The 22,985-nt window shown below is 36.6% G+C and overlaps 1 protein-coding gene across 2 annotated transcripts in view; it reads right to left on the bottom strand.

The window, feature by feature from the left end:
• The window catches only part of LOC119552916 (G-box-binding factor), a 36,351-nt gene extending 34,591 nt beyond the window's left edge, over window positions 1-1,760 (bottom strand). For both annotated transcript variants that reach the window (XM_037862853.1, XM_037862854.1), the window contains exon 1: window positions 1,459-1,760. The gene's annotated coding sequence lies outside the window, so the exon portion shown is untranslated. The remainder of the gene's footprint in view (window positions 1-1,458) is intronic.
• Window positions 1,761-22,985: the final 21,225 nt, after the last annotated feature.

Below are 22,985 nucleotides of genomic sequence, written 5' to 3'. Positions count from 1 at the left end.
CCCTTGTTTTAATATATATTTTCAAGTTTAAGACCTTTTTTTTGTCACAAAGTAACTAATATTGGAGTCAAATTTAATATTTATTAAATATTGCAATATTTACTTCAGGCAACTTGATCAACCAATTGAAGAAATTACACTTTTGAATAATAATATCTTAGTTAGCCATCACATATTTGTTTCTAAATTAACATTTTATTTCAATTAAGGAGAATTTGTAAATTCAAATAACAACATTTTTTTATTTTTTGGTTAAACAACAAGATTATATCATTATCATTAAGTAAGAGATACTAATTATATCTTACTTACTTAGTAGATACACTTTTGCATTTTTAAGATAATGATTTTATATTTTTTCACCAATAGATATAGACATCTTCTAATAAATAATACTAACACCTTTGCAAGTCCTGGTTCCCTATGCTCGAACTAATTTCGACTATACTAAACCAAAACATTTGTTGAAATAATTCATTGTTCTCGACACATACCCATTGCCATCCTCTATGTGCTTTCTATTATGCTCATTTATCTCTCCACTCGGCCGGTCTGTCTAGTTATTATGCTGTTATTTATATTTCAGCGCGAAATTCTCTGTGCCTCCGAATGTTGCACAATTTTCCTGTTTTTTTCTTTCATTTTGTTTGTTTTTTTGTCATCAAACATGTTGCGTGTCTTGCCGCCGTGTGCAATTCAAGCGATGACTGGGGGTTAAGGGGGTGCCGAAAACTTTTGCCACGTAAATGATTTGTTTTGTCAATTATTTTGTTAGCCAACATGCAACAACGGCAGGGTCTCAGCTGATAACATCAAAACAAAGGATCCCCAACCCCGGAGGCATAACTTTGCGGGCTGCGATTTAATTGAGAGGCGTGGCCGGACAAATTGCATCAAGATAAACAAACAAATCGAAACCGAAATCGGCCAGAGAAAAAAGGAAACGGAGTTGATGGGCCGCGGATTGAAAGTCTGATGTAGTCTGATTTTCCGCAGATTTTATTAAGTGCCGGGGATCGCTGCGGATCAGATTGTCTGCGGCATCTGTTTAGACAATTGGGTCCACTTGCATAAATATTTATCGCACTGGCAGCCAGCTGATTATTTATCGCCTGACGCAAGATTAAAAAATAATAAAACACATGTGCACTCGACTCGACTCTCTTGAATTTCAAATTAAAATTGAAGCACATTTGGTTTCCAAGCGGCTAAAAAAATAATAGAAAATCAGAGTTTTATGGGGAGAGAGTACGAAACCGAAACCCCAAAAAATCCGTAGCTGAACTGGCAATTGAGTGATGGATGGATTGGCATTGGCCCCACCGCCACCACCAACATTCGGAATTTCTTTTTTTATGCCTTGTCTTAATTAACATGCGCGACATTCTGTTATTTTTTTGTGACATATTCTTAGGGTCTGACGTTAGAGTACTCTATATTAGGGTCGGGGGAAATTACCTTAGAGCAACTGGAACTTGAACACTTAAAAATTCGCAACACTCACAACAGCACTGTAATATCTTTCTTTTTTTGTTAATTCAATTGCTAATGATGCGCCTGGCCAGAAAAAGACATTTCCCAATTCATTGCACTAAATTTGTGGCACTAATTGCACTTAGCCGCGATCGCGATAACTCAAAATAACACACGCGGCACTTGAGATTCCAAATATTAAGAAAAATATTCAAAAACACACAGATATTTCTCTTGAATTCCTTGCGGCGGAGTGAAAAGCGTGTATCTGACCGTTTCAGTGTGCGGGCCGTTGCCAACTGAATCGGTGGATGGGAATCGAATCGGAAAATAAAGCCAGCCCCGAATCGCTGGCCAAAGGCTCGTGTATTTTTCGGTTTTTCCGCTCGTCTTGGTTCGTGTATCTGTCGGATATCGCTTCGTGCGGAAAAGCCGGCAAAACAAAATGTAAATAACAGTGGGGAGGGGCGGGATGAGTATCTAAGGATGGGGGGCTGGGAAACCGGCTTTTGGTCTCAGTGTTGAGCTTTGCAGATTTTACGCCTTACGAACAAACGTCAGACGAATGGATGCCCCCTGCCCCCCAAAAACACCTCCCACAACCCCCACCCCCTCTGTTTGCTTTGTGGCTTTTCGGGGTTGTTAGAGAGTGTGTCTGTGTGTGAGCGAGCGTTTGTTTGTAGGTACTTCGGCTTGGCCTGCAATTGGCGGGAAAATTTGTGGATGCTATTCGCAGTGAGCCTTTGAAGCCATCAATTTTTAGGATTTTTATGATAATCACAAATTTACTTTATAATGTAGACTATCATACGTATTTAACCTTTGATTAACTTGAACTTTATGAAATAGGTAGATTAACTAAACTTTTAAGTATGTAAACCTTTTTCATATAGCATTTATAAGCATTTTTGAATACTTAAAAGGCAAGTACAAATATAATAACATAAATATAATATAAAATAAAAATGCTCGACCTTTTTTCTATACTCAAAAATAACAAAGTAAGTGCCTCTCTTTAAACATTTCAAAAAATTAATAAACATTTTAATCTATTTACAATTTTATTTAGTTTACTTTTTTATAAGAAGTTTAATTCAAAAGTGTTTGTTAAATTTTGTTTTCCTTAAATTATAAGATTAAAACAAATTTATTTGTATAGTGACAGGTTTTAAAATTGTCTAAGATTAAAGTATTTATTTTGGTTTTTTTGTTTATTTGTACCTGTTTATATTTCAATAAACACTTAAAATATACATTTTCTTTTATTTCTACATTTAATTTACCTTCTGTCACAAATACAATAAAAGGAACCCTAATTAAAATTTTTTTGTGAAAGCCCTTATCAATATCACAATATTTTTTTAACTCCTATAGTTTTATTTTAACTGTAGTAAAGGTCATCTCAATAATTTGTTTTTTTTTATAATATTTTATTAAATCTTTTCTTGTTTAACTCACATTCCACCTTGTCAACATGTTGCAATCGCAATGCTCATACATGTTGCCAGCACACATCGCTCATGCGCCCTGTTGTCCCATTCTTGGTTGTTTTTCCTGGCCTCCCCCTCCGCATCGCCGGCACCACCACCCCCTTGGCCACCCCTCTCCACCCGCCGCCCAGTCACCAACACCATTGCCTATCCCAACCAACACGAGCGACTGCCTAACGCTGCCAAAGTGACAACCTTTCAGTTTTATCGCTTCTACATAGCCATGGCTTGTATGTATGTCGGCGAGTGTGTGCCAATGTTGGCGGGCGTGTGTGTGTATGTGTTTAAATAATGTAACAGTAAATTAGCGTATTTGACACACTGTGGGCGTGGCCAAACGGTGCGTGCGTTAAGCAATCTCAATCAAGTTAATATTTGTAATTGCGGATAAGTAGAAAATGAAAGGAGCTCTGCTGACTTTATTACCCAGGAGAAAGCTATTTTTTTAGACAACATTTCAATTAATTTAAAATGTTTTATAAGAAATATAAGATAGCTAAGTAAATCTGCCTAAATAATTATGTATTATATGATCAGAAATATTGGAAAATCCATTAAAACATTTTTAAAATTTATTTATTTTTATTATTTTTCCGAATAAAACATTTTATTAAATGGTATTAAGGATTTTTATAAGAAACATAAAATAGTTAAATAAATCTGCTAAAATAATTATGTATCTGATCATATAAGATATATTAAAAATTCCATTTGAGCATTTTAAAAATGTATTCATTTTTATGATTATCACCAATAAAACAATTGGTATAATAGTATTGTTTTATCATACCATTTTTACTTATATAGCTTCCTGCTAAAATATGTATTATTTAATAAGCAGCTAAAATAAAGTAATATGCTCCAGTTTCTATGAACAAAAATACGCACAGTAAAATCGTTTTTTAATGATGCTTATTAAATTATTTTGACACAATTAAACATAAAATATTTTTCATCTCATTAAATCATAAACTGAATTATAAGACTCAATTACGAGTGATTATATGCTCATCCGTTTGATTGAATCTAATTATATATGCATTTTTCTTCTGTTCATAAAATCGAGAGGAAATTATTTTTATATGGCCGTCCGTGGGCAATTACAAGTTGCAACAACAATGAGCATCCGCCGCTGTTTTTCATTCAAAATATACTCAGACCAAAAGAAAACTTGAACATTGGGAAAATCCAAAATTAAATTGGGAAACAACAAAGGCCAAAATAAGGGTTATAAATCGACGAATCTTTACCCCACATTGCAATATTTGATTATTAAATTTTTGAGGATTATTGCTGTTCTAAAAATCACATTTTTTAGTCTACCCAAAAATAACATAAATAAAATAACATAGACCAAAATCAACGAAAAAACACTGAGAAAGTAAACAAGCAGACAAAGCGAACTGTTCACTATAAGAATAATTAGAAGACAAGGGGGTACGGAACAAGGGGCCAAGAAATACAAAACACGCTTTCGACTGATTCTCCCCCTCCAATTTTACCCATTTCGTGGAACATCCCATGCGAAAGACGTAAATAAGATCGTCTTCCTCTCAATTTTGGGGGAAATCTTGAGATCTTGAGAGTCGCCAGCAGGCGCCACCAAAAGGGCACTCGATGAGATGACGCGATCGCACAGTTCGCCTCACCTCCTAGTGATCACAGACTTTTCGCACCTGTACAAATCACTTGTTGTTGTTGGTCTTATTGTAGTGTCTGCTGGCCAAAACGTATTTTTGGTTCATTGCCAAACGGGCGAACAGCAAAAAAGCGACTAACTATGCCAAAATAGAGGCATACAGTATATATTGCAATACCAAATTAGTTGAGACTAAATTAAGATTTATTTTAAAACTTTTTTAAATCAATCATATATAGTAATGGACATTCAAGATTATTTAAAGCGATATTTTAAAATAGCAAAAGAATTGCTTAAATCCATTTCCAAGGAACGTCACGTTTTTAAAAATAATAATAATTCTAATTTATAAAATTTTATTTTTCTTATTTTTAAGATGATTTCTTAAGATTACGAAGCACATTGTTTTAAGTTTCATGAATTTATTGTGTTAATGCGTGTGGCCAATCATTTTTTATGTATATTCCCTGAATTTATTTAGTTGTCTGGACTTTATTTATTATGTCTACGTTGGCCTAATTGATGATTTTTTTGTGCTATGCCCCGCTGCCTTTAATTACATTTAAGTTCCTAAAGCAATGAAATAAAAAAAAAGATTATATCATACTATTACTAAAGTGCAGATGGCTGTAACCACTTTAATAATATTATGTTGGTTCTCTTATTGATATATTTATTACATTTTTAGCAAGCAATAAACATATATACAAAAATATACAAAAATTCAAAAATATATTAATTTAATCACTTACTGAAACCCAGAGTTTCCCAATTAAGGTCAATGTACTTCCCCCTCATTGGCAAAAACCTTTGAACCTTTTCCGGTACAATCCATTCGAGCACGTACAATAAATCTGTCTTTTATCTTCCTCAATTAATACGTTCGAAACAAAGCCTCGGCCAATTCGCCGCATTCTGCCCCAAAGGGATTTCGTGGGCCGTGACTTCTTGCCCGACCCGTGGGCCAGAAATTCTCACTGGGATTTCGAAAGTGCGGTGTGTTTGTACTGCTACCTCGGCTACCTTTCATACTTCATATGGCCTCAAGAGAATTCGGCTGTAAATTGGCCAACTGTAATTTATGTCGTGCGCTGAAATATGCGAAACATTTTTAAGACTTAATTGTTATGGCTGTAAATTATACTTGGCGGTGATATATGGGCTTTTCAATGGCGCGATAATCATATATTTCAAATGACTAAGTGGATATTAAATCTTGTCTAAGAAGCTTGTGCGCTGATTTTTTATTGGTTTCTAATTGCCAACATATCATTGAAAAATGCTTGTTTATAAGATAAATTCAGCGAAGTTCTTCAGTACTATAATGTACTACAATTCTTGGCTTTTGAGATAAAATTTTTTCTTGATCGACTTAAGATTTATGCATAATCATGAAACATTTTTTCGTTTGTAAATTGTTGGTTGAATTCCTTAATATCAAATTATTAATTAATTTTTACAATATTGGTTAAATATAGGTACTTTTGCCCTCAATGTTAATATTATTGTGAATAATTAGTACAGGTAAAGGTTTTTGATTCACATTAATTCCATGTTCTTTTTTTCCTAGACTTGTTATATATTGTACTAAATCTTTTGGTTTTTGAGATAATATTTTTTCTTGAGCGATTAAAGATTTATACTTTAAAATATTTAATACAAAGTAAATTTTTTCATATATAAAATGTTTCTTAAGTCTTAAATACCAAATTATAAACTTATAAACTAGTTAATAAGTCCTTGGGCCTTTATTATAATTAGTATTTTCCACATTTAGTACAGGTATATGTTAAGGCCATGTTACTTTTTCCTCGTCTAATGTATTAATCCCCGCCATCCATCCATCTCAGCTGGCTCAGCAGTAACCCCATTTGGCCTAAATGGATTCCCGTTTGCCTTGATGAATGCATTTTCCTGTCGGCACGAAAGCCAAGGAAATATCACTTACGAAAGTCATTCGAAATAATTGCATAATGAATAGGCAGGACAATGAGAGGGGTCAGCGGGTTTCGTTTCCGGCTCCTGTTTCCGTTCCGGTTTTAGTTTTACTTCCAGCTACCCTAAATGTTCCCGCTGGCGAGCTGCGTGTGGTTAATCAGTCCTATTAATCTACGCAGGACGAGTGCAAGTGTTTTGCCAAGGCGGAGGACACGAGCCAGCGAGCAGTCCTTGTTGATGATAATGTTAATTTGCACATAAGTTGCACGTGTAGCGAAAACGGGAGCAGGTCTCGGGATCAAGGGTCTCTCTTCGCAATTAATTTACTTTGGCAGGACATGCGACTGCCTGCTGGTCGGAACCCCGGGGAGTGTCCTTGCCTCCTGGCCGGCTCATTACGGTTTCCCGGAGCACATTGTCATATGGAAAGTCTTGGCCGGATGACAATGTGAAAGCCGCATTTAATTGGCATTGGGAATTCACTGGAGTTGGTAAAAGAATGGAATGGAAGTGGGAATGACAAGCCAGCAAATGACAATGACTCCGGTTTTGACTTCGACGACCACGACTCCAGCTCCTGCACTTATACGGGTATTCCTGCAGCGCTCCTCGCAGTTGGAGACTTTTGATTGGCATGTCCTAAATACAGACAGTGCGTGTCACAACCTTAATGCTTGAGAAAACTGTGTTTCTATGTACACTGGGAGGAACTGAAGTTTTAGAAAATATTATTCACTCAATTCAAAAAATCATTTGTTTTTAACATCAAAATATATTTTATATAATAATGTTATCTTAAAATATACATTTTGATACTGGATAATAATTTAGGTTACTTTCAGCTTCAGCCCATGATATTACCGAAAAAATTAAATTAATATTAAATATCATCATAATAATATTTGTAAAATTAATCATATTTTGATATCACCTGAAATAAAGAAAAAAATGACTATGATATCTAAATGTAATCTTGAAATTATTGCTTATAATAAACATATATCCGCCCAAAATTAGCTTGATGGGTAAGTGAACACTTTTGTGTTGAGTCAACGCAAACGGAAGTGCAAATCACGAGTCTTATTAAAAGTTTATTTTTGATCATTAAGAGAATAATGCAAACAGCATAATGCACGATATATACATATACGCAGCTCGAATATTTGGTCAGGTGCTCGAGGGGAAGGGGGTCAGAAAAATATAATTTGCATTTCATTTAGTCGACAAATTTTCGAAGTAAATTCTGCGGCTGGGGGAATGCGGATTGTTCTGTGGGATCCGGCGGAAATGACGGCTATAAAAGGCAACTGCCGTATGCGGGATACGTGTAGCTAAACAACCGTAAAATATATGCAAACCCTAGACATTTTCTGCCACCCCTCACGCACGCACAGTAAAGACAATTAGTGTAAGGCAAGCGCTCCCACTTCGTGACTTTTGGCGCTTCATCCTGGAAATGTTCGGCTTCCCCCTGAAACCTCTTTTAAAAAATACCACCCTGTCTGTACTCCTGACTTTCCTTTTCACACATGAGCATTTCTTTATTTGCACAATGCGAGCTGAACGAATGAAATAAGGTGCGGCTGAGGCCATAAAGCGAAATTAAATAAAAAATTACTTACATAAAAAGCCTGAAGAACAATCCAAAGAAGGGAAAACCCCAAGGATACGCCACTCTTTGACTGGAGATTTAATTTTCGTTAAAAATGTTTCTCAAATGCGGTGCGTAATTTGCCATCTTTGGGTTCCTCATCTCCCATCGAGTTTATACTGAGACCTAATTAAATGCAGAGCTTTAAAAATGCGATTACGGAATTGTGGCTTAGCTTTGACTACATGTATAGTACATTCATAAGAACAATTGGATTTCCTTCGGCATGAGTGTGTACATTTTGGGGAGTGAACAAACAGAGAACTCAACTCAAATAGAAAACTCAATTAAAGCGTTTACATTGATGAAATAAAAGTTAATTGCTTGAGAATATTTACTTAAAATAAAAACAAAGAGTGTGTGACTATCAAATACAGTTTTACAGCTTTACATCTTATGCATTTTTACCTGGAATTTTAAATGTAATATAAATACTAACATAATATCAAACTCATTTTTTTATTTTTTGCAAATTTAGGAAAAATACCAAACAATATAAAAATATATTAAGATTACACGAAGTTTTTCATGTTTAAATTGAATTGTTCCAAAAATAAAGCTGCTGAAAAAGCGTGCCAATTACAATTATCCAAGGATCATATATTACCAGATCCCTGACTATCCCAACACACCATTGCCACCTCATACAAGTGCTGCCTACAGTATGTTCGGCTGATCCAGAAAAAACTGCGTCAAGTATTAATGAATTCCGAAGCCCACTTCCTCTTAAAGAGAAATTCCCCTAATCGAATTAGTGGAATTAATTTTTGATGATATTGAAATTAGTTGCAGGCAGGGCCACAAATTTCAGGACCTCCCATGTGTGGTGGGGGGTGTTATTGTATTATTTGATCCGCAGGGGATTGGTAAATTATATGTGGGACCCGAACTACAAAACACTTTTAGCTGTCCCGCATTCCTCGGTGGCGTGTGGGTGCATAAATTTAGTTTGACATCCTGGGGTTTGACTTTCGGCCCGTCGCCTTTCATTGTGCTCTTTTGGACCACTTGATTTTGGCATGTATGTAATCCCAGCCATCGGAACCCAACCCTCCAGTAACGACGTCTTCCACCTTCATTATTAATGGCTCTTCGACATGTGTGTCAGGTTCGCCAAGTTTTGTTGAAAAGCAATTTTTATTTACTTTTATTTCGTGCCTGCTGCAAAAGCAACTGTTACTGTTGATATTCGATTTGTGCTTATAAATTGGGGGGCTGCTATGTGTCATGTTATTATTTATTGTGTGCTGCAAATTAAATGCCAAAATGCCGTTGAATATTTAATGCAGGTTTGCTTAAAGTTTGCCGCCCCCACACGTGAGATTGGCGTTGAAGTTGCTGAGTTTTGCTACATTTCCTACATTGTCCTTGTCCTTGGGGCCATCGCCCATCGCCCATCGCCCACCGCCCATCCGTCGGCCAGGACATGATAGCACTCTGGTCTACAGGAAAAGTAAGGACCCTGCAGGAGCAAGGGAGAGCGCAAGTGTTTGCATGTCAGCGAGTAATAAGCACAAGGGCCATAATAGTTTTGCCAGTTATTTTACTTTTCTCTCTCCCCAGAAGCATTTGCGCCCGAAATTCCGCCACGATTACGCGGCCCTGACTTGGAAGCCTCCAAGAGCCAACTGCTCCTACTACAGAGAACATAAATGTAAAGAGGTTCAATTTTAAAATATATAATCAATTTGATATGCTAGATCTTTAAAAGAATAAAGACAAATGGGTATCGGATTATATGGGGGGCAATACAAAACACTAGGGTTTAGAACTAAGTCTTAAGTCTAGTTTTAGGTGTCTAAAAGTATGCAACAAAATATTTAAAGCTCGGAAGTATAAGAAAATTACACAGAAGGACTAATATCCTTTATTCCCTGCATACTTTAAGACACCTAAAATTAAACATATAAGTGACAATATATCTTAAACTCAGCAGTACAATTAATTAATTCAGAAAGACCACTATCCTTTAATCACTGCATACTTTTAGACACCTGAAATTAAATATAAAAGTGATCTCAAATCTATTTAATTACTTTTCTGTTCATGATTTTTAATTTTAATTTTGTTACCTGTTTTAGAAATACAAAAAAATATTAAAAGAACAAGGTAATTAAAGAGAATATCTCCAAAATTTTTAAAGTTCCTAGGACAATTTGTTCATGATGCAAAATACATACAGCCTTAATATATTAAAGTAGTTAAAAGTAAAAATACTTCACAAACTCAAAAAAAAAATTTTAAAATTCATTACTGTTAGATATTCAATAATTTCTTCCTGTGCAGCCTAGACCACATCTAGCAGGCCAAGCCAGGCCAGGCCAAAACAGAACAGACGCCTCCACCTCGTTGAGCGTCTTGGGAGGCAGACATAAATGTTGGACATTAACGGGTAATTTTCTTGCAATTTTGTAGTCGTTAGCGTTTTGCGGCAAGGACGATGACGACGCGCCGCGTTGACAACAGCAGGCGAAAATTTAATTTTCCCAAAAATGTTTGCACCACAATTCGCATAAATTCTGCAGCTAATTTCGGAGGGCAGGAGCAGCTGCATCCGCCAGAGGAGATTTCAAAAAAACACTCGCACAACTATTTAACTCAAAGCTTTAAAGTGGCAGAAGAGGCAAAAGCAATTCGGAATGGAAATCCATTAGCGGCGGACAAATTTGTAATTTCCGCTGTTGGGCACACGCACGCAGGACATTCAGGACACAGCTGGACACTCGCCACCCACCATACCCCCCCCCCCCTCAATCCCTGCTGCTGTTTTTGAGGTGTGTTCGGTCAGGTAATTTCATTTACCTTACTCATTTAGCACGTTTCTTTGAACGAGGGTCGCGACAGGGGGTGGTGGGAGGTCCTTTTTCCGGCTGTTTGCATGATAAAAATCACATACACTCCTTAAATTTCAACAGCACGCGATGTCGGATGATTATCCTTGAACCAAAAAAAATGCAGAGAAAACAGCATGAGAGGAGCACAACCCTCACCTCTTCCGTGGCTTGGCCTTTGTCTCCTTTCCCGGCCAGCAGACACTCAACCTTTTTGACTTCCCTGATAGAAATTAATGCTCTGGCTTTTGTCCTCATAAAATTTTATTTGGAATCGTCTGCTTTTCATTTGCCCAACACACGCAAGCACCAAGAATCCAGCTTAAAGCAGGATGTTATATCCCCACTCCCCAATTCCAGCAACTTTTTAATGAAATTCCATAACCTGGTAATCAAAATCCAGCACCCGGATGACCAGAATTATGCCCAAACACTTGCCCCCCAAGCGGCGACAAGATTGAACGGAAGTTGTAAATTATTCGAGCTCATACTACCGAATTTTAGTCAACCAGAGGGTTGTCACAAATGTTTTTACCTTACCCATTAAAAATACAACAAGCTGAAAAGACTTTGAAAATGTAATAAATACTTATTATAACTAAAATATATTTATTCTGAAAAATAAGTTTGTATACTTGAGTTTAGAACTATCATAAAAATATTATTATAACAATGTATGCGTTTCTCTATTGGAAGAGTAATATAATACCAATAACTTCAATGGGACAATGTAAATGAATCTAATAATTTAATAATGAAGACTACAATGTCTTTATCAGATTTCAAATTACTGCAATTTCTAACAAGCTGCATGGAATATTCCCTTCCCTTGGCATTCTACTGCATGCTCCATTTTCTGCAAATCGGACTTAAAATTAAACCAACTCCTTTTTGAGGCCGTAGCCTGTCAATATGCAATCTGTTTCCACCTCAGGGTCCTGCTCCTGGGAGTTTTGTGTCCCCGTTCTAGGCTCAGTTTAATTTACATTTATCCACACGTTTAACCAGTTTGCTGCCCCCGACTCCAGGTGGAGTTCATTTGCCTGTTTGGAGTCCTGGTCCGGAGACTTTTGGTCCTTGGTCCTTGGTCCTGGCCAAAGTCCCCGTGGTGCCTTGGCACGCAGACACACACACTCTCGCACAAACAGGAAGCGACTGACACCGTACAAAATGTTAAACACTTTGGCAACATTTGCTTAAAACTTTTGCCAGTCTCTGACTTTGGGGAGGGGTTTTTCCGGGGAAAAAGGATTCAGGGGGAAAGCGTGTGCTTCCTAGTTGCGGTTGCTGCACACAAAAAGTCAGCCGGCACTATGCAGTTAAACCAACAACAGCACCGGTAGCAGTTGATATACACTGGAAAAAAAAATACAATTTAATAAGTAGCGATGCGAGTTAGATTTTCCCATTTAACAGTTTTTTTAAATGCCTTTTAAAAAAATTTAAGTAACAGATTTTACCTGAACAAATCGATTTGTAATATTTTAATTAGTATAAAATGTATCTAAAACTCTTTTTTTATCCCATGTCCAGTATTATTATGTTGGTTATAGCCTTTTTTAGAAAAATTATAGAGACCTAATTTTAACCTTAACCCAATTATATTTTTACACAAAATAACAAGTCATAAGTTACGCGAAAACAGACGTTTTATAAGTGATGTCACATATATTCCAACACCTATATTTTACTTATACATTTTTTAGGTAACTCAAAAAATAATTGTAGCTGATAATTTTTGTAGTGTATATAGGAAACAGACACATGTATATATTATTACAATATATTTTACAGAAACATACAATGATTATTAATCTTATAAAAAAGTTATTAATATTTTAATACGAAAATGTACAGTAATTATTCGTAATTTCTTGGAATTCAGTATATAGCGAACATGAATCAGCTTCAATTAAGACATAACAATTTTTTATGATCAACTATAATCTCTAAAAATTCGAAAGTTAGCTAATTTTTCTCTGTACAACAGCAACAATAATGGCCAAAAGGTAAACGTGGCAAACAAAAGGCACGCCCGGAAATGGCAAAGCTGCTCGACTACAAAAACAACGAGGACGGCAATGAGATCCTGCGAAAGGAGCGGGAACCAGGAGCCTTATTCAGGAGCTGGAACAGCAGACGGCACTCGGCCACTCATTGTCGGTCGCCATGGTGAATCCTCAGGTGTTTTGCGCACAGTTTACTACGTTTTTCATTTAACCAACATTGGGTTCAGGTCGTTTGTCCTGCTTTTTCCTGGCTGCTGCCCCTGTTTTGTTTGTTGTTTGCTGTTTTCTGTTTGGTGTTTGGTCTGCGGTTGCCAGTGGACAACCAGCGACACCTCTTGCCGTCCGAGCATAATTAAAAATTCACATAAATTTAGCTTAGCGTTGACAACACACACATTCTAATTGGGTTAATTATGTGTCGCCTGGACCTTAAAAATGTCAGCCAGTCTGTGTAGGTTGGTTGCACCTGTATTACGACAGAGTTGTCAGCTTCAGCTGGACAGGAGTCCACTTCCAAGTACATTAAGAGCAAATTATGTTGTCGCATGTGAGGTGAACGAAAGGGAGTTTAAAAGAGGTGGACCATGATGTTTAGGGAAAGTAAAATGGCTGCCCTGCTCTTTTATACATTCACGTTGATAAATTATTGACTATTAATTACAGCTTGACCTCTTTGAAAGTCATCAAAATATAATATTTAATATGGTAAATATGGTTAAATTTTTCTAAAGCAAAACATAATACTTAGATTGTAATATTTCATTTTATTTATTAGTTTTAGGTACACAATATTATCCCTTTTAATTTTGTGGTATTACGATTTTAAGATTAAAGATTCTATAGTCCAAGTCCTATCCCTAATACTCAGTGGATCAGCTTTATGCTTGATTACATGAACTATGTATTTTTTTAATGTATTACATTTATAGTAAAAATAATAATAATATTTAAAGGATACCATCTGGATTTTTCTAGTTTTAAATTTTAAAATTCCTTTAACCGGACTTTGTTGACATTCAAGCCCTCCTTCCAACATAATACAACTTTGGGAATGGCTTTCATTATTGTATTAAGACCCCCATCTTCAATAGCATATCCCAAGTCCTTTAACCCTAATGCTGATCCACTGTTTCATGCTTAATTACACATACGCCCCGTTTGACATGCCCTGGACGGTTGTCCGTTTTTACGGCCACCTTGTTGCATAATTTAGGCCACAATTTCGGCTTGCCAACGGCTTAAGTAGCCGGCAAAGTTTTTATGTGACCGGGTCTACGTGTGCGGTCCCCAAGGACCAAAACCTGAACTTGGCAATAAAACAGATTTAAGTCGGGGAAATTACATGAAAAGTGTGACAATATGGCCCATAAAATAATGAAACATAATAGTAATAATAATAATATGGCGAGGGCTGCAACTAATCCCAGAGAAAGGCTCTGTGACACTCGAAGAAAGCAAAAAGCGCACAAAAGTATGCAACATATAATGGCAAATGTCAACAGCATGAGGGCGGGGAAAATCGGGAAATCGGGGAAAAACTGGAGGAGGGGGAGGGATTGGAATGGGGGAAGCCAGCCAAGGCGAGACAAAATTAATTACTCGACGTGGAAATGTAATTACGAAAATATTTAGCCCAAGCTCAGCGGCATGCCAAGGCAACAAAATGCCATTTGTCAAGCGGTGTCCCACCGAGCAGATTTCTTCGGGTCAGGCTCAGGGGAAATCCTTGATGTCCTTCATGTCTGTGCGTGTGTGTGTGTGTGGAACCAATACTATGCCACATTCTGAATTTGATGATTTATGAGCCACGGCAATTAATCAAATTAATCAAAATATCATTAAACTTTGGCGCAGTGCAGCAAAGGCACTCTTTTAAATACCTTCGGTATAGATTCCTTCGGCTTACCATACCAACAATTTCCCATTTTTCCTATCTCCTCACCCTTTTCTTTGACATTTGTGCGTGCCATATGCACATTAATTCCGCACAACGAGAACTTTTCCGGTCGGCGTGTGGAAAAAAGTTTAGTTTATGGCCCACTTATTCCAGAGGCCGGAACGATGCGGTTTTCCTATAGCGCCTGTGTTCTGCGGTAATTATCCACTCACCGTCGACCAACTTGCGCAATTGCGTTCCTATGTAAATCCGCTTGGACGGGAAATCGGAATTGGAACTGCTTCTGAAAGTGCAATGTAAATACCATCCGATGGCCTCAATGCGTACATCTCTATTAGGATCTTACTTAAGTTTTCGTTTATTTAAGGACTATTACAAAGTTAAGGAATTATTGTTATCATTTTTATTTTAATTACTGTAATTGGGGAGTTTACGAATTATATTATCTTGAAATTATGTTACAAATATTATATTTTAAAGAACTAATTATTATTGACTCTTTAAAAAGGGAATCGACTAATAAATGTAGTAACTATTAAAATTTTAGGCAATTAATCAAGAACTGATTTTTATTTGTATGGATCTATTGGGATCTGTTGTATTTTCTTTTTATTTAATATTATAATCTAAAATCACTACTGTTTTTAAAAATCCTTTTCTTTCCCTGATTTTAATTTTTTAATATAAAAGAAAACCGATCAAATCGTAAAATTGTTTTTTAAAAATATATTTATTCTAAATAGCGAGAATATTTTTGACCAGAAAAATATTATTTCAATTCCATGATAGTTTTAAATTCCGCTATTTTACTGAGTATCCATATTCTATACCGAAAGTCAGCGAATCCTTAAGGACCTTCTCATCCGCAAAGTGTGGCACAAAATCTTTCTGTTCCAGCCAGCCAAGCCGAGAAAATTGAATTCAAGCCAGGGAAGGGAGAAAGGATGATGACTGCGATGGTTATGGCCATGTCTCGCTTTCAGTGTTGACAGCTCCGCTGACATGCTGGCCATAAACACGGCCAATGCCAGAAGGGAAATCATGGGGATTGGCGGGAAAGGACGCCGACCGAAGGGCTTCAGTTTGGTTTGTGTGCTGCCGCCAGCGTAAAACCGCAAAATTTAATTCCCTTATCAGAAAGTGACAAGCGTGCGTAGTTAATGCAATTTTGCAGCGCATTTAACATGACATAGCTGCCATCGGGAATGAAGGAAATCTTGGTTATGATGGAGAAGAGGAGGTCCACAGTTACACAGAAAAATTACATAAATATATTTTAATACAAAATGAAGTCATATATACTACATTTTTATATTCTTTTCCATCTTTACTGTTCATTACTTAACTACAATTAATGATACCTATATTTTGATACTAAGTTGAATATCACAAAACTTAATAATAAATATCTTTGTATATAAATTTTTTTAGATACATGTTATCATTGCTCAATCATTTCATTATTTTTCCTGTGCAATCTTTAAAAACGCACCGATCCGCATGGTATTTTCCATTATACAACGGAAGTTGTTTGCTTCCCGGTTTTTTTTTTCCTTGGCCACATTTCTTCTTTGTCTTCAGCGTGGAAAAACCGCAAATTGCGCTGCTGGAACTTGCCCACTTTTGGGCCAAATTACAATTCCGCTGATTGCATTGCCCACTCTGGCCAGGATTTTCTTTGGGTTCCAGCTGAAAAGCGCCTTCGGCTCATTCACATTTTCCACGCGTTATTCACACTTTACGCCTAGATTTTGAGCGCCATGAATCCTCCGACTGTTTTGCATATTTGTGTGCCTGATCCTTGGTCTGGAATAAGGACTCCGGACTCCATAGTCCTGTGTCCGTAGTCCTGCGTCCTTAGTTTGCCGTTTTGTTGCTGTTTTTGTTTCGTTTGGTAGTTTCGCATTCATTGCAAGAGAGATAAAAATAATGAACATACCAAAGGCAAACTCGAATGGCGAAATAAAAAAGTAATGCCAACAAGCAACTCAGCACAACTGCAGATATAGCTCCTTCTGATCCGCCAACGCTAACTTCTAAGCCCCCATCCCAAACCATTTTTTTGTGTGCGTGCAACGGAGCTGCGATTCAGCCAAGTTTTTGTTGGCTTAGATTTATGGGCACAAAATGCATACAGGTACAGTAAATCCCGTTGTGATTGGACAAGAAAAAATAAGGTAAATATCTAACAGGATAATAACCTCAAAATATTCAGTTAGAAATATATTTAATTTTGCATTTCGGTTTCTAAATCTTAAATCTTTCCCGGGTAGAATGAGTCCTCTATTAAAGGAAATCGAAATTTATCTTATAAGCTTATAGCTTAATATCTCATATATGGGTTTAAACTTGGTCTTAAACTTGCCTGAAACTTTAAGATCTTATATTTCAATTAATTGTTTAATAAGTACATGGTGTTTCACCTATTTTAAAGGTAATTTTATAAATATAAAATTATTTAACATTTCTATATTGGATTAATATTTTCAATCTAAACTAGTATCCTTACCTTAGGCGATTTTCCCTGTCTCTCTATAAGTAAAAGTCGCCTTCAGTTTGAGTGAGAAATGGGCGTAGCCCAGTCGACCAAACGCCGTTTTCGCCCATTTTCCTGGGCGCCGTGCATAAGGCAAATTGCTTGTAAGTTCAACTCGTATTTTGCATTGTTCCTCACTTCCGACAGTTAAATTAAAGCCATTGTCTGAGTTGGTGTGGCCGTTAGTTAGTTTTGTGCGCCTAACGTAACAATTGCCTGGCATTTTTATCTGCAACAAACCGCTGGAACAACCACAACAACAATAATAGGCAGCGAAAACAGGAACAGGATTAGAGCCCAAAACAGTTAAATACGACAGCGAAAACAATTTGTTAGGCCAGAAGTGTTCTGGCCAAGTCTTCTTGGCCAAGTACCTTACCCCTTTTCCCAGGCAGAATGTAAACCATTCTCTTTCCGTAGTTGTATGCCCGGAGTTTTTGGTTTTTGAATTTTTGGTGTGGCCTTTCGGTTGCGGTTTTAATTAGTCAAGCACGCGTCGAAAGAAAAAAGTCTAATCAAGTGCGGAAAATCTTCGTTTTTAGACTCTGCATTAGGGGGAAATTACATTGTTTAATTGAGGAAGTGGGAATAAGAAATGTAGAGGGTACTGTATAACGAGTTTTAAGATAAACTTGATAAGGATTTTGCGGCAATGCCTTTTTTAATTGTTATCTATTTTACTTAAATATTATCATATCCAACAATATTATAAGTTATAAATTGTATTCTAAATTTAATTTTAAAAATATTAAAAAAGTACAGGTTTTTATACATATGTACTTTTATTATATTTAGCTATTTAATTACTTATTTATTTGCATATATAATTGTTTTAAAAATCATTGAGAATTTCTAAAAAACATATATACATTTGCAGGAAAAAGCAGAATTTAAGCAACTCAGGTCACATAAAAGAAGCAAGAAAATGTTCCTTGAAATTTAACAAAATTCCAGTTGAATAAGGTTCTAGATACTTTAGACAAAGGACTTGAATAATAGAACTTATAATTTTTATTAACTCATTTTTGAAATTTCCGACTTTTAATTGTAGGATCTGGAGCTCATTTAGACCCAAAGAAAACCCCACTCAATGTGGAAAAAGTACTGCTGGGAAACGCATTAATTATATGACTGCGGAAAAGAAGGTTAGTGCCTGGGGCGAAACCGCCCATTAACCCACCAAAGACACCACCCACCGCAGACAGCCACCGCGATGACACAGAAAGTGTTGAGCTGCAAATGAGGCAACAATGCGGCCAAAAGCGGGGCAAAAGTAAAAAATAAAAAAGGAAAAAAGAAAATGCAAAGTGGAAATGCTTCGAGTGCAGGCCATGCGTGGCGCAAACAAACTCGGAAAATGCAGAACGGATGTGTAAATAATTTAGACGAGTTGCCAGCACAACCGGCGAGTGTGTGTATCTTTTTAGTTTATGTATCATTAAAAAATACTTACAGCCCAACAAAGAGAGTGGAAGCGGAGCATAATGAAAGGCAGTGGGAAAAGCGGAAAATGTGCCATTTGCCAACTGCAAAACAAACACACTCGAGGTCCCGTCCTATGGGACATATATGTATATAACCATATATAGTAGCTTCGTACTTTTCCGGAACGTGCGAGAAATGCAATAATTATATGCACACAAACACACAGGGTTGCTTGTATAGTTACTTTTTTGACATGCTGCAAATTAAACAGGAGCAAAAAGGACAAGGAGCGGAAGGAAAAATACAAGAGACGGAGTGAGAAAGACGCTTGCCGAACTAAATTACTTTTTGCAACAACTGCATACAATCAAATGCAAGGGGATTAAAAACCAACGTGTAACATGTAGCAACGGTATCACCTTTAGATTTTGCACTGGAAAAAAATTACTTTACTAGATCAAATAAAATTTAACTCATATCATTTGATTTTTTCGTATTTACAGGGGTTTTTGGTATAGGAACCCAATACTGTACTTCTAAATGTCATAGCTTGAGTAATTCTATCTTGGTTTAGAAGTGGCATACCTCTATGAATTTGTGGTCGAATTTTCTAATAATCTGCATTCAAATATTTCTATTTAACGAGGGTCGAAATTTTGACCCATTTTCGTGTTCGGTTTTTCCGTATTTCCAGTGGGTTTCAGAACGGGACCCCAAAACTACACTGCTTGATTCCATAACTCCGACCTCTATGAATTTGTGATTGAATTCTCTAATAATCTGCATTCAAATATTTCTTTATAACGAGGGTCGAAATTTTGACCCTTTATCATGTTCGATTTTTCCGAATTTCCAGTGGGTTTCAGAACGGGAGCCCAAAACTGCACTTCTTGATTCCATAACTTGGGTAGTTTGATCCCGATTTGGAAGTGTGATACCTCTATGAGTTTGTGGTTAAATTCTCTAATAATCTGCATTCGAATATTTCTTTTTAACGAGGGTCCAAATTTTGACCGATTTTCAAGTTTGATTTTTTCGTATTTCCAATGGTTTTCAGAATGGTAACCCAAACCTGCACTCCTAGATTCCATAACTTAAGTAATTTGATCCCGATTTTAAAGTGTGATGCCTCTATGAATTTATGGTTAAATTCACTAATAATCTGCATTCAATTATTTCTTTTTTACGTGGGCCTAAATTTTGAACCATTTTCATGTTCGATTTGTCCGTATTGCCAATGGGTTTCAGAATAGGAACCCAAAACTGCACTTCTAGGTTCCATAACTTGGGTAGCTTGATCCCGATTTTGAAGTTAAGTTTTCTAATAATCTGCACTCAATTATTTCTTTTTACAGAGGGTCAAAGTTTTGACTCATTTTAAGAATGGGAACCCAAAACTCTACTTCTAAATGTCATAACATGGACAATTGGATCCCGATTTAAAATGTTCTTTAATGTTCTATAATTAAATGTATATTTTAAACTATGATCAAAACTTTACATTAATATTTTATCTTAGTGCACTAAATTCTCAGTTGCGGCGGCTTGTCAGTGTGGATAAAGGACTGGGGGTTATCCAAGACCTATCCCCAACACCAACTGGTTGCAACCTGGCAAACCTCCGGCGGCATTTGCATACCTGATGCTAAAAAACTATGTTAATGTGTGAGCTATCCGGGATTGAGTATACAGGATTGAGGCGAACTGGCAAGCAAGTCCCGAGGAGAACCAGCTGTGAGCTGTGAGTCCGCCGGCGGGACAAACCGCAGACATTGAAAGTGTCGCCCTCTCCGTTCGTCTGGCTGTCTGTCTCTATAAATCTCTACGGATGTGTTGTTAACTGCCGCCGGGCTTCTGAATCCCTTCCCGGGTTTTTCCTCCTCCGTGGGCCAAGGGGGCGTGGCAGCAGGGAGGTGGCTCAATTTGCACGCTTCGTTATTCAATTAGACACTTGGCACACAAACAACGAGTGCAGAGGAGAAAGGGGCGATGGGAAGAGCACTGACTACAAGGGACGCATAATTTTGATTGATGGCCCAATAATGGCGGTGATTTATCATATTTGCATGCTAACATTTAAGCCAGCCAACGGCGGGTCTGCTCTTGAAGCCAGCCAGCGAATTTATCCGGGAATTAGCTGTGTAGTTTAATTAAATTTAACCCTTTTAGTATTGAACTTTGGAAATGCATGGAGTAGCATTGAAATGGCTTTAAAGTGGTATACCTAAAATGTATAACGACAAAAATATATGAAAAATATATGCCATATGATTGTAATTCAATCACATAAAATGAAAAGTATTATTAATTGAGGAATTCAATATTTATATAATATTTATTATATTTATATTTAACTACAAATTGCAGACATCTAAAACTTTTTCCGGATACTGGTCACTGAAAAGTATGCTATGCATTTAGCAGATGACACCAATGCAGCTGCAAATGTGTGTGTTTCTCATGTATATATACATATGTACATATGTATTCCGCTAATTGGTCTTTTGCTCTCTGCAAATGAAAGCGTTGCGCTGGCAACAGCCACGTGCTGTGGCTCCTGGGCGTATACGCAATATTTGTAGTTTTTTATTGCACTTTCTCCGGCTTTGTGTGTGTGTGTGTGTGTTTCTCCACTGCTGCTGTATGTCTATAAAATCCAGCTTAAGCCGCTTGCTACCTGCGAAATGTATGAAATTTTTGCAGCCACTCAACAACACACGCGTATATATGGGAGAATAACCAGCGACAATGCAAGGCACACTAATCCACAAATACACAAGGGAAAAAAGGTTTTAAATGTCTTAGAAACAGATAAATTTATTTTTAACTTTAACTAAAAAATGGATATACTTCAAAGAAGTATACAAAATTTAATTAATAAAAATAAAAACAATGGATGCATAGCTAAGTTTATAAAATATTATTATTATAAAATATTATATAATATAATATATATAATATAATATGTTTTTATTGTGATGCGAGCGATATATTTTAATATTTTTAAAAGCACAGTCAAGTATTTTTAATAGTTTTAAAAGATTTTTAGTTCAATGAAATTTTTTGTTATGCACAAAATACAAAAAACCAAAAGTGGAACGCATTTTTGCCAGCAGCTTTAGCTGCTGTTTCTGCTGCCTGTGGCTTTGCCGTCGGCTTGGGACGCTGGTAAACACTCAAATCCAATTAAATTTAATACGACTTACTTGGCTTTGTTGCAGGCGCATGTGTGACTGAGGGAGCGGGCAGGGGAAAACAGAACGAAGTGTGCCGTTTGTTTGGCATTTGGTTGCTCTCGTTCTGGTTTTTCTAGTCGCCTTTTTTCATTCACAGGTTTGTTTTCATTTTAGCTTCTTTTTTCCCCATTGTACTTTTTCCAGTTTTTACCTCGAACTTATAGAGTATATGGACAATAGCATATTCTTAATCTATCCGTTAATTCTTCAGTTCTTTTTAAGACTATTCACTGTAAATATTTGACAGTATTTATATTTTAAAAAACAATCAATGCATCCAAAGGCAAACAACTTTTTCCATAAAAATACATTTTAAACGCACAAAATAAATATATATAATTTTTTCCACCAGTGTAGAATATTTATTTTATTTTATTTAAATAAAAAACCATTCGTGAAACATTCGCAAGACCTTTAAACATTCTTACCTGTTTTGTAATGATTTTACGGAGTCTGCTTTCGTCGGTTTACCTGAGTGCTTGGGCTTAATTAAAGCAACATTTGGCAAATAAAATTGGCCCCTTCAAATGAGCTTAAGAGAGCTAATTGAGTTTGGCCAACGAGACGGGGAATCTGGCTCTCCGGGAAGTTGATAAAGTCAATTCGCCGTAAACCGGCTAAAAAAAGCAGTATCGAAACACGAGGCAATTAATATCGCCCCGACTGTCAATGTACGAGACAATGGAATCCGGTCCGATTCGTTCAGTTTGAAAGGGGTTATTTATTCCGCAACTTCTTTCCGGTTGTCGTAGGACAGGGTGCAACTGGCATTATAAATATGCATAAGCTCCAGAAACCTCTTGGAATATTCATAGGAGTGTGTGAAGTGCCAGGAGCTGCAATCTGTGTCATATGCAAAA

Source organism: Drosophila subpulchrella, chromosome 3L, assembly GCF_014743375.2.
Source record: "Drosophila subpulchrella strain 33 F10 #4 breed RU33 chromosome 3L, RU_Dsub_v1.1 Primary Assembly, whole genome shotgun sequence".
NCBI classification, from domain to species: Eukaryota; Metazoa; Arthropoda; class Insecta; order Diptera; family Drosophilidae; genus Drosophila; species Drosophila subpulchrella.
This window is presented reverse-complemented; position numbering and strand designations above follow the sequence as displayed.